At 34.3% G+C, this 12969-nt stretch overlaps 1 pseudogene; it reads left to right on the top strand.

Moving 5' to 3' along the window:
- Positions 1 to 3984: 3984 nt before the first annotated feature.
- On the top strand, positions 3985 to 8989 carry LOC147918648 (uncharacterized; annotated as a pseudogene).
- Positions 8990 to 12969: the final 3980 nt, after the last annotated feature.

Here is a 12969-nt window from a genome sequence, read left to right as displayed (position 1 = left end):
CTACCACACAACTTGTTAATCCATCAAACTCCAAAACCAAAATCATTTTTTCTCATAAAAATTGTGCAATGCATGGAAACCAGCATAGTCAACACATGCATCCAATTATTGATAATTTCATCCATATATTTCTCAAACCAAAATCCTTACTTGCAGAGAAAGTAATATGAACTCATGTATAGTAAAAACAATATTTGTGCTTTTCGTCGATCATTCTTCTTTAAACTCAAATAACATCAAATCAAGGTCTTGCGACGTCAATCCTTCTTTCTTAGACTTAAAAATAAAATTTTTACTGCAAAAATATCAAATCATCTATAAAGTCATACACAAAACATGTTTTACAGCTCATAAGAGATATAAAGCACAAACGGAGATAAGTAAAATATTTTCAAGATATTAAAAAATGGGGCATTCTCAAAAATACCCCTTTTTCTATACCCCTTTTTAAAAATACCCCTCCATGTTGATCATTTTTAAAACTACCCCTCTTTATATACAAAATGACCAAATTACCCTTTTTGAGTGACAGCAAGAATGTACAGTCATCAAAATCGAAAATATTTTCCCGCCAAAAAAATTTCCCGCCAAAATTTTTTTTCCCGCCAAAATCGAAATTTTTTCCCCGCCAAAAAAAAATTTCCCGCCAAAAATATTGAAATTTTTACCTTTTAAAAGGTTTAAACACATTGTAAACGCTTTTAAAAACCTTGTAAATGCTTTTAAAAAGTTTATAAATACCTTGTAAACGCTTTTAAAATTTTTTTAAAAGCATTTACAAGGTGTTTAAAAACCTTTTAAAACCCTTTTAAAAATCTTATAAAAACTTTTACAAGGTTTTTAAAAACATTGTAAAAGCGTTTACAAGGTGTTTAAAAACCTTTTAAAAATCTTTTTAAAAACCATTTGAAAACCTCTTAAAAACCTTTTAAAGACCTTTTAAAACCTTTTAAAAACCTTTTAAAAATCTTGTAAAAGCGTTTACAAGTTGTTTAAAAAACCTTTTAAAACTCTTTAAAAAATCTTGTATAAGTCTTTACAAGGTGTTTATAAGACTTTTATAAGGTGGAAACCTTATAAAACCTTTTAAAAACCTTGTAAATTTTTTTTGGCAGGAAAAATTTTGGCGGGAAAATTTTTTTGTCGAAATTTTTTATCAAAATTTTTTTGACAAAAAAATTTTTGGCACGAAAATTTTTTCGAAAAATTTTTGGCGGGAAAATATGTCGGAAATTTTTTGGCGGGAAAATTTTGGTTTTCTTTTTATTGAATAAAATAATTTTCATCTAAGGGTAAAATGGTCATTAAAAATTAAAAGAGGGCAAAAATAAAAATGGCCAGAAAAGAGGGTATTTTTGAAAAGGGGTATATCAAAAGGGGCATTTTTAACTAATTCTCTTAAAAAATTTGATATAGAATATTTAAAATATTTCAAACTTTAGATGTAGTTTAATTATCTGTAACAATTTTTTTAGAGTTAAATATTAATGACACTTTTACTTTTTATAGAGTTTAAATAGTTATAATATTTTAACATTTTTATGGAGGTATTTATAATATTTCTAAACATTCTATAAAAAATATTTAAACATTAAAAAAATTAATTAGCTAAAATAAATCAAATAACTTTTAAATTTGGAAACCTGATAAGTAAGCATAAATCAAGCAAACCTGATAAATTTATAGTTAAAAACATATTATTTTATTTATAATGGTTCTCAGACATTTTTAAAAATTTTCTAGCCGATGTGGGCGTTGTACATATTTCTTTTATTTCTATATTTTTTTTTCTAAAAAATCTTAATAATATAGATTACTACTATATTTCCAAAAAATTTCTTAGCGAAATATCTAATTCTTATTGGTTTTTTAAAATCCTATATGGACACCTTTATGAGTTTATAACTTCAACTTTTTATTAGTATAGATATAGAGGTTAAGTAATTGTAATATTTTAAAACATTCTATAAAGTTTAAATATTTTATTATTTGAACCTTTTAAAAGTTTCAAAATTTCTAATATTTCAAATTTTTAAAATTTATAAATTTTATTTTTTTAAAAAAGCTTTTAAATGTTAAGAAAATTTTAAAATTTAAAAATTTTAATATTTTGAAACCTTTTTAAAGCTAAAACTTTTAGAATTTTTAATATTTATAATATTTTGAACTTTTAAAAGGTTCGGATATAATATTTGAACCTTTTAAAATGTTTCTATATTTATAATATTTTAAACTATTAAAATTTTAAAATTAGATTATTTAAAAACTTTTTAAAAGCTAAGAGCTTTTGAAATTTTCAATATTTATAATATTTAAATTTTTTAAAAAATTAAATATTATAATCTTTTTTTGAAACTTTTTAAAGTTTTAGTTTGATCAAATAAAAAACCGGATCAAACCGAATAAAACTTTTAAACTTAGGATATCTGATAAATCAAGCTTTTCTGCTCATTCGTTATTGGAAGCATATTAATCTTATTTATACTGGTTTGAACCATTGTCTAAAAATTTTCTAGACAATGTGGGATATTGTACATAGTTTTTTTATTTCCATAAATTTAAAATTTTCCTTTTTCTAAAAAGTTCTGGAAATTTAGAAAATGGTAATGAATGACATGTCAAATCCTGATAGGTTGTTTAAAATAATTCTTAATATATAAAATTCTGCAAATTTCTAAAAATGTTAATTAGTGACATGTTGAATCCCTATTGGTTGTTTTAAAGCTTAGGTTTTAAAAATCTTTTAAATGTTAAGAAATTTTTAAAATTTAAAAATTATAATATTTTGAAACTTTTTTAAAGCTAAAACTTTTAGAAATTTCAATATTTATAATATTTTAAATTTTTAAAAGTTTCGAATATAATATTTGAACCTTTTAAAAAGTTTTAATATTTATAATATTTTAAACTATTAAAATTTTAAAATTAATATTTAAAAACTTTTTAAAAGCTAAGAGCTTTTAAAATTTCCAATATTTATAATATTTAAATTTTTAAAAATTTAAATATTATGATATTTTTTGAAACTTTTTAAAGTTTTAGTTTAATCAAATAAAAAACCGAATCAAACCGAATAAAACTTTTAAACTTGGACGCCTGATAAATCAAGCTTTCCTGCTCATTCGTTGTTGGAAGCATATTAATCTTATTTATACTGGTTTGAACCATTGTCTAAAAATTTTCTAGCCAATGTGGGATATTGTACATAGTTTTTTTATTTCCATAAATTTAAAATTTTCCTTTTTCTAAAAAATTCTGGAAATTTAGAAAATGTTAATGAATGACATGTCAAATCCTGATAGGTTGTTTAAAATAATTCTTAATATATAAAATTCTGCAAATTTCTAAAAATGTTAATTAGTGACATGTTGAATCTCTATTGGTTGTTTTAAAGCTTAGGTGGACAGTCTTAGAAGCTTATAGCTCCTACTTTTATTTAGTATAATTCAAAATCCAAATAATATTTGTTTTTCAACATGGTAAGATAGTTGATATATAGATAACATTTTTATTAATGTCTAACTTATACATAATTTTACCAATAAATAATTGATAAGAAGTTATCATGATAACAATAAAAATAACCGATTTTGTTTTACATCTGCTCATCAAACAAGTAGATGGAAAAGACGGTGATACGTATACCAAGCCTAGGAAGAGCATGTCTCGTTGGATTCGAAAGCAACGAATGCTTCCTTTATTAATCTCTTCGCAGGAAAATTTGTCGAAAGAACCCAAAAGCTTCGCCATTTTTGTCGAGATGAATCTTGGCTGTCCGTTATTTTTTTCGTGGTAGCCTTCGAAATGTTGAAGAAGCACAACGAAATCACCAGAAAATGCATATCACCAACGACAATAACATACACAGTAAGAGATATTAATGGCTTATTCGATGCAAATGACGTTTTGTCAAAGGTATATATTTTTTAGGAGCTTAAAGATCATCATGATTCTCCTATTTTGCTTAGTAAACCATGGCTGATAATGGGAGATTTCAACGAGACTTTAGACATGGCTGAGCATTCGCAGGTTGATGATGCTTCAGGTGTTTCGTGTGGAATGCGTGATTTCCAGGATGTAGTCAACTATTATTCGGTTGCTGATATAGCCTATCACGGTCCGTTATTCACTTGGTGGAATAAGAGGGATCACGATCCTATAATGAAAAAATTGGACCGTATTTTGGTTAATGCTGTTTGGCTGCAGGTGTTTCCTTTAGCATATAGTTTTTTTGAATCAGGCGGCTGCTCTGATCACTTGCGGTGTCGTATACACCTATCCGATGGGGAGGTGCACCCAGTCCGCAAGCGTAGACCATTTAATTTTGTCAATGTGCTTATTGAGATGGCTGAGTTTAGACCGTTGGTGGAGAATTATTGGAAGGAGACAGAATCTCTGTTCTTATCTACCTCCACTCTGTTTCGGTTTACTAAAAAACTTAAAGGATTAAAACCTCTGTTTTGATCTCTAGCCAAGGACAGGATTCACTTCTTGGTGACACGCTCGAAAGAGGCTTTGGAAACACTTTGTAAGAAGCAAAAGTTGAATATGTTGGATTCCACTCCACGGTCCATTGAGGAAGAACATGAGGCTTTTCTTCGGTGGGATCATGTGGCAAGTCTTGAGGAGAAATACTTAAAACAAACTTCTAAGCTACATTGGTTACAGGTGGGAGATAAGAATAACAAAACTTTCCACCGTCCCGTAGAAACTAGGAAAGCAGTTAACACCATCTGGGAGATTGTTTGTCCTAATGGTTCTGTGGTTACAGGTGAGGATATTAAGATTGAGGCTGAGAGGCATTTCAGAGAGTTTTTGCAGCTTACTCCGACAGGTTTTGCGGGGGTGACGGTCAAAGACATCCGGAACTTGCTGGATTTTCGTTGTTCCATTGTGGATATAGCGATGCTTACTGCTACGGTTTCAAGGGAGGAGATTCAAACGGTTCTCTTCTCAATGCCGAATGACAAGTCACCAGGTCCGGATGGCTTCACATTGGAGTTTTTAAGGCTAGTTGGGATATTATTGGACATGAGTTTGCCATTGCGGTCCAGTCTTTTTTTGAGAAAGGTTTCTTACCAAAGGGGGTTAACTCAACCATCCTGGCTCTTATTCCCAAAACTTTGGAGGCTAGGGTGATGAAAGATTACCGGCCTATATCCTGCAACAATGTTCTCTACAAAGTCATATCTAAGATTTTGGCAAACCGTCTCAAGCATATCCTCCCTCAGTTCATCTCGGGCAACCAATCGGCTTTTGTTAAAGACCGGTTACTGAATGAAAATGTGTTACTTGCTACATAATTGGTTAAAGACTACCATAGGGGTTCGATTTCAGAATGATGTGCGATTAAGATTGACATATCCAAGGCATTCAACTCTGTCCAATGGCCTTTCATCCTGACTACACTCTCAGCTCTAGATTTCCCTCCTCAGTTTGTGCATTGGATACAACTTTGTATCACTACTGCTTCTTTTTCAGTTCAGGTAAATGGGGAATTGGCTGGTTATTTTCAAAGTTCATGGGGATTAAGGCAAGGCTGCTCTATTTTACCATATCTTTTTTTCATTTGTATGGAAATTCTCTCCAAAATGTTGGACAAGGCAGCCGGAGTGGGGCACATTGGTTACCACCAGCGATGTAAAGCCCTTGGTTTAAATCATCTGAGATTTGCTGATGATATCATGGTTCTCACTTATGGTAAATTATGCTCTATTGCTGGTATTGCTGAGGTGTTTGATAAGTTTGCTATAAGATTAGGTCTGCATATCAGTATGGAAAAATCCACATTATACTCCACGGGACTCTCCGACTCTGCTCGCCAAGACATTGCAGAACAGTTTCAGTTTGCTGTTGGTCAGCTACTTGTTCGGTATTTGGGGTTACCTCTGGTAACTCGTTGCCTAACAGTGGCCGATTGTGATCCATTGTTGGAGCAACTTCGTAAGCGTATCAGTTCATGGACGGCACATTACCTCTCTTTTGCGGGCCGTTTCAACCTCATCAGCTCGATTATTTGGGGTGTATGTAATTTCTGGTTAGGTGCTTTCCGTCTCTCTCGCGTGTGTATCCGAGAAATTGACAAACTCTGCTCAATGTTCCTTTGGTCAGGGGTGGAGATGAATCCAAATAAAGTGAAACTGTCTTGGAAGGTCGTATGTACACCTAAAATGGAGGGAGGTCTTGGTCTTCGAAATCTGAAGATAGCAAATGATATGTGTTGCGTTAAATTAATTTGGCGTATAGTTTCCCATGGAGACTCTCTCTGGGCCAAATGGCTTGATAAATATCTTCTCCGAGGCAAATTGTAATGACCCGGAACCTCGGTACCGGCAGTATCAAAAATTGCCGAGAGTCCGTATCGAGGATTACCGAGAGTCAGTATCGAGGATTACCGAGAGTCCGTATCGAGGATTACCGAGAGTCCGTATCGAGGATTACCGAGAGTGCATATCGAGGATTACCGAGAGTGCGTATCGAGGATTTCCGAGAGACCGTATTGAGGATTACCGAGAATCCGCATCGAGAGTGACCGAGAGTCAGTGCCGAGAAATGCTGATACTTGGTATCGAGAAATGTCGAGAGAATGCGGAAATCAGCAACGGTAGAGTCCGATGATAGAACTCGATAAGTTAAGGGGATTGATATGGGAATAGAGAGTTTGAGACTACTGAAGTAGCGAACAGACGTTTGAATTGAAGAAATGGAATCCCAAGTTTACAGTGTTAGATCATTCAGGCTTGCAAGTTCCTGGATGAATCTTCGGTTCGAACGACTCAGGTCTGTAAGTTGCCGAGTAAAGAGGTGAGAGGTTCGATACTTAGTCCGAGAGACAGTCCGAGTAGAATTAGGAATGAAAATCCTAGTGATAGTGATAGTATAGTGATAAGTGATAGTGATAGTGAAGGAAACTATCCAGAAATGATTGCATCGGCGAACGATGGATAGGGTCGATGGACTAGGATGGATCGATTAGACTATGGGCCGATGGATGGTCCGGGGACTCGGAAATCTTGCGAAGATTTAAGCCGACTCACGGAAAAGGAAACCCAAGAGAAATTGAAACTCGCAGAAAAGGCAAGAGGATCGGATAAGGATAGATGCGAGAATTAAGGGAACTAGGGGACGAAAGGCTTATCATTCTAAGGCAACTTAGGGCGGTTTAAGTCGACCCTATATAAGGGACGGAACCCTTAGGAATTCTCGAGTATTCGCATACACATCCGAGAGCCGCCGCAAGAGAAAGAGAGAGAGTTTCCACAGGAGCTAAACCGAGATCCTAAGGTCTAAGTCGAGAAAGGAACGGTAAGTATCCTTCCACCTTGATCTGTTGATGGTTATGGGTTATACATCGGATATTAACGATGTCGATCTGTCCGTGTAGAAGCGGGGATCGGATTGAGCGTAAGAACCAAGAGTTCGATACCTAAGGTCAATACCGAAGGTGAGTGCGTGACTGTGGCCGAGTTCCATGGTTGATTCTCTTGACCCGTGGTTTATTTAATCTTGTTAATTGCTTGTCTTGTTAATGGTTAATGTGTTCTATTGCAATATGAATGGTGGTTGGTCTAAACGACTTAGGCAACTATCCGATCTGAATTGTTTGACTTGCGTGACTTGATTGGAATATATCCTGTGTTAGTTTGAGATCGTTGAACTGAGCCTAGTGAGACGGGATGACCGCTCCACTAAGTAAACTTTGTTTACTTACGCCTCCTGTTAATGGACGCAGGAAAAGAAAGGTCCGATAACCAGGATTAAAGTGGCTGACCAGCTCGTGTGACGGAGGCAAGGGAGGAAGAGGATGGTGGCTTTGGGTAGAATTATTCATGGCGTTTATTTTATAAGTTTCTCGTTATTTTCATGCATGGGACAAGTTGTTATTTAAGGATGAATCGAACCTTTTGCTTTAATGAATGCTTTTAAGTTATATTATCTGTTATACATATTCGCTGCTAAGTCTTGTTAAACGAATGAGTAGAATTCATAGGCCCTAAGAAAAAAATTTATCGGCCAGTATGTCCGAGTATGGGTTTTTAGGATCGGGGTCTTACACAAATCCTTCTGGGTCTGCAAAGAAACTGTGGCTGCAGGTTCATGGATCTGGAGGAAATTATTAAAGTACAGGCCACTGGCAGCATCTTTCTGTAAGGTTGAGGTAGGGAATGGCAATCTTTGCTCCTTTTGGTATGATAATTGGTCTCCATTAGGTCGCCTGATTGATGTTACGGGTGATCGAGGTCTCATTGACCTAGGGATCGGTCGCCACATGACGTTGGCTCAAGCCTGGTCCTCCTGTCTCCGACGTCGACATCGGCTTAGCAACCTGAATCTGATAGAGGATACCCTGCATTCTCACTACCAGAATAGAATAGAGCATACTGACCTTGTTTTGTGGCGAGGGAAGAATGACATTTACAAAGCTAAATTCTCAACTACTGACACTTGGAATCATATCCGCCCTTCCTCTCCTCTTGTCTTGTGGCACCATAGTGTATGGTTCACGCACGCGACCCCTAAATATGCATTCTGTCTCTGGTTAGCGATCCACAACCGATTAGCCACTGGTGAGCGAATGATCCGGTGGAACAGAGGAGATTCTGGCTACTGTTCTTTGTGTTCGAATACTTTAGAAACAAGGAATCATCTGTTTTTCTCTTGTAGTTATTCTTCTGCGGTCTGGGCAGCTCTGGCCAAGGAGGTGTTCAAGGAGAGGTACTCTGAGACTTGGCAAACGATACTTAATCACACTTCAGAAGCTCAGCAGAGTCGCCAACATGGCTTCCTCACTCGTTACATCTTCCAACTGGCGGTCCACTCCATCTGGCGTGAACGAAATGGACGACGAATTGGTGAATCCCCGCTACCTGCAGAGCAACTAGTCCGGCGGCTAGATCAACAAATTTGAAATCAGTTCTTAGCTATTCAGCGGATGGGTAATCACCGTTACGTTAATGGCTTACTACTGTGGTTGAGCACTCGGCCATGAGTTTTTTTCTTTCTCTGGTCTGTGTAAAATTGTTGTAAAAGTCACTTAGACTAAACCCTCAAACACCAGATGCACTAGTTGTAACAATGTTTTATTTCTTTTGATTGTAATTGAAAAATTATATATATATATATATATATATATATATATATATATATGTTTTAGGAGATAAGAGAAGAGACATCTGAAAAATAATTTTAATATGATAAAGAATGTGTTGAAGATATTATTGTCTTTTGTACATGTACAGTAGATGTGAAATAGTACCGAGAGAGAACAATTATACAATCTTCTGTTAGCAACACTTATAAATACACTTAAAAAGAATAGCAAAATATTTTGCAATATCCTCAGTTTTGTTTTGTATGAATCTAAATTTTTTTTACAAACAAAAATTGTTTTACAATAAAAGCAACATAAAAGCCAAATAAATTGAATGTTTTTATAGTAGTATTAGAAGGAAAAAAAGATTAGCAGCTATGAGTTTGAAACTAATAACGCAAACCATCTTCATAATCTTGTGAACTCGTCGATGTGAAGGTGCTTAACCGATTTTGTCAAACTTATTTTTAGACTTTTAGTACTGATTACTGATTATATATTCAACTTATAAATACTCTTACAACAATATAAGTGAGTATGAGAAAGGTTAACTAATAATTTACTGATTATAATATTAAAAATTCACATCTCATACCCATCGCAATAACATCGATGCTCAGGTTTGTCTTTTAATGGTGATCCAGGATCGGCTTAATATCTCTATCCTACCCAACGTGGGATTTAACTTTTAAAAGCAAGTGTACTATTTATACATTACTAAATTAGGATCCGATGTCCGGTGATAACTTTCTAATTTATATATTGTAGACATCATTTTTTGTCCATATTTTGCATTATATATATCCTAACTTTAGCATTTTTAGGTCCTTAACTGTAGGAATTTGCATTTAGGCCATTTAAGGTACTGTATTGTTGCATTTGCGCATTTTGGATGAAAACATGTGCTTTAGAGTCTAAAATGGGAAAAATAAGGTCAAACCCATGCATGTATCCGAAGGAGCAATCGTGCAAGAAGAACAGTCCGAAGCTCAACCCAATCAAAGAGAATCTAAGAGCAGGAAGAATAACCCGAAGCCCTATCCGAAGAGCTACCCGACTTGAACCTCGTGCACCGCCTCGAGCAGACCCTTGGGTAGAACTGAGCGGCTAGGTTAAAAGCGTTTCCATATATAAACCTCCCTCTTCTTCCTCTTGCCCTAGCACGCCGCAGACACTCAGAACAGAGAGTGAGAGCTTCTGCGAGAGAGATCGAGCGACTCAAACACTTTTTCCACTTTGTTAGGATTCGATTGCGTTTCTTTTGCTATTCTTTTTAGTTTCGATTCTGTACTCTATTACTTTTATCTTATTCAATACAATGCAACTTTCATTCATTTGTCTTTTTATGCTTTTTACCATGAGATCTGAGTAGTGAATCAAAGTTTCCAAGGATGGGATAGACAAATATGTGTTCTTGATCGGTTAGGATGTCTTAGCTTGAATGTTTACTTTATATATGTGACAACCCATCCCGCGGATCCCACTAGCCTCACTGCTAGCCGCCCCAACGGACCCCAAGCTGGCCCTGCAGGGCATCGATCCTAACCCCTCACCGTGACAAATGGAACTATTAATCCAAATCCACAGTAGGTTATTGGTGCGCTAGGCGTTCCTCGAACCCTGGTCCCCACCCTTTAACAACCTTCCCACAGGACAAGCTGTCACCAATTGAGCTGCAGATACTCGATCACCAGCTTCATGTATACCTTCGAGCTGTTCATCCTTGTCTACTTGATCCGATCATCCCACCCGATCATGTACCCGAATGCTTACATCGAGTACTTTGGTCGTGTGGTTCTTGTTCTTTTATTTACTTTTGCTTATTTTAGGTTGTTAGAAAAACCCCACTATTGTTTGGCTTGACTTGCTCTGTTCTGATCATATCTTATCTGCTAGCACAACAACAATTTGGATTGATAACCCTTTGTACTACAACTGTATGGGGAATTGATACCCTCGGTGAAAATCATGTTATCATGCGGGTTTAGAGTTTTTGAAATAAAATTAAATTTAACAAAGAATATAAAGTAAATATTTTTAGTAAGTAAGAACTATGTATAAAATTAAATAGATACACCGAGGTGTCCAATGTGATATATGGTGTAAAAGGTGCGACTCTGCGGTTGAGACTATTAATCATGTTTTCTTTGAAAGCCCTCGCTCGTATGAAGCTTGGGATTTATCTCCGGCTTCGGTCTCGTCAGAGAGTTTTCCATATGAGTCGATGTACTCGAATTTGGATTTTGTTTTCTGGAGGGATGTCTCTCAACAGGATGATCCTTATCAGCTTCTTCAATTACCATAGATTTTATGGGCAATCTGTAAGGCCATAAATAAAAAAGTTTTTTCAAAGTTTAGAGATCGAGGCGAATGATATAATTGCTAAGGATTTGGGCGATAAGTTAGCCTGGGAAGAGGCTCTCTCTTTTACGGTAGTCGTCAGCTCCATCTCCGTTTTCGGATGTCCAAGTTTCTTCACCTGGTTGTCAGATTGATGGTTTTTGAAAAGCAACCAATGTGCATTCATGATTAGGCTGGTGGTGTTGCGTTGGTGAGGAGCGAACCTTGTTGTTGGGGGCCAAGTGTCTAAGACGGAGCCCCTCTCTCCTACATTTGGAGTCAAAAGCGTTATTGTGGGCCATGGAGTCGATACGTGCTGCAGGGATTGCTTGTCAATATTTCGAGACTGATTGTGCTGAGTTACTCACTATAGTGCAGCCTCCTGAAGATTGGTCATCCTTCTCCAACCTGCTCGATGAGTTTAACTCGCTGGAGTCCTTCCCACTATTCTCCATCTCATGGATCCTGTGCGCGTCAAATACGAAGGCAGATTTTCTTTTATGTGCTTCGCGTTCTCTTATCTATGAAGTTTCTTTTGTAAACTCCTTTCCTCCAGTTTGGACAACTAACCAAAGAATTTTATTTTAATTTATTGTTTTGTTTAAAAAAAAAGGTAAACAAATATACTTTTAATTAAAGAAAATAATTGTAGAAGAGTTCAAAGTTATTAAAATTAAATTAAATTTAACAAAGAATATATATTTAATTATTTTCGTAAGTAAAAACAATATATAAAAGTAAAGAGAGAAACTTTTAGTTATAGAAAATATTTTCTCTTTTTGCTATAATACACTAATGTATATCCATTTACAAATCTACTATCTATATTACCACTAAAAGTGTAGTTGTATACATAAATATATTTTACTGTTAAAATATATTTTTTTAGTCTTTACTACTACCAACAAATTGTCTTTATGAACATATTAAATAACCTATTATATGTCTCTTCACTTTAACATTTTTATAGTTACAAAAACGCATATGTTAGTCTTACATACTCATATCTTATATATTACAATAGCAGTCTTTTTAAATAAATTATTTGATTGGTGAAAAAAATATGAGACGATCTATTTTTTCTTTTTTTTACTTCAACAATCTTTTTCTTTATGTAAAGGTGAGTATTTACAATTTTTTTAGAAACAGTAATTAATTGTATAATTTTCATAATCATTTTTTATCTTATATAAAAAGTAATCATTTTTCTTGTAAAATTAGCAACTTAAAATTAAAATAAGTAAATAATATTATAATTTTGAATTTTCTAAATAATCTTTTCTAAACTTTAAAGCTGTTTAAATTTTCTAATTTTCTTATAACTGCCTTTTAATATTTTAAAACTGTTAAAAACAAAACTTTTGTCTTACATTTGAAAATTTACAAAGGTTTTTTTTCTTTAAAAGATTTTAAATAAAATTAGGTTTTTTTCTCTATATTACTGTTATATAAAAAAATTTTATGGCAGGTTTTAAATTTTTACATTTTTATTTTTAAAATTTTTAATAAATTTAGAATTGACATGTGTCAACATCTGA

Source organism: Camelina sativa, chromosome 20 (assembly GCF_030686135.1).
Source record: "Camelina sativa cultivar CO46 ecotype springtype chromosome 20, ASM3068613v1".
Classification (NCBI taxonomy): domain Eukaryota; kingdom Viridiplantae; phylum Streptophyta; class Magnoliopsida; order Brassicales; family Brassicaceae; genus Camelina; species Camelina sativa.
Note: the sequence above shows the minus strand (reverse complement) of the source record. Positions and strands in the feature narration are given on the sequence as shown.